We start from the raw sequence: 430 nt of genomic DNA, 5'->3' as shown, positions 1-430 counted from the left end.
GCCTACAAGGAAGACCGGTTAATACCATTATTATTCAAATTTGTGCACCAACCACTAAAGCCAGTGATAACGAAATTGAGGAATTCTATCAATTTGTTCAGTCTGAAATTGATCAAACATGCAATCAAGATGTACTGGTAATTACTGGCAACTGGAATGCAAAGGTTGGAAACAAAGAAGAAAGATCAGCAGTTGGAAAATATTGCCTTAGTGATAGAAATGATGCTGGAGATCACATGATAGAATTTTGCAAGACCAATGAATGACTTCTTCATTGCAAATACCTATTTTAAACAACATAAAAGACAACTATACACATGGATCTCACCAGATGAAATATACAGAAATCAAATAGATTATATCTGTGGGAAGAGATGGTGGAAAAGCTGCAAATTGTGGAACAGACCATCAATTGCTCATATGCAAGTTC

The sequence above is a fragment of the Chrysochloris asiatica genome, unplaced genomic scaffold, assembly GCF_000296735.1.
Source record: "Chrysochloris asiatica unplaced genomic scaffold, ChrAsi1.0 scaffold00023, whole genome shotgun sequence".
Taxonomy (NCBI): Eukaryota; Metazoa; Chordata; class Mammalia; order Afrosoricida; family Chrysochloridae; genus Chrysochloris; species Chrysochloris asiatica.
The sequence above is the reverse complement of the archived record's forward strand: the minus strand, read 5'-3'. Positions refer to the sequence as shown.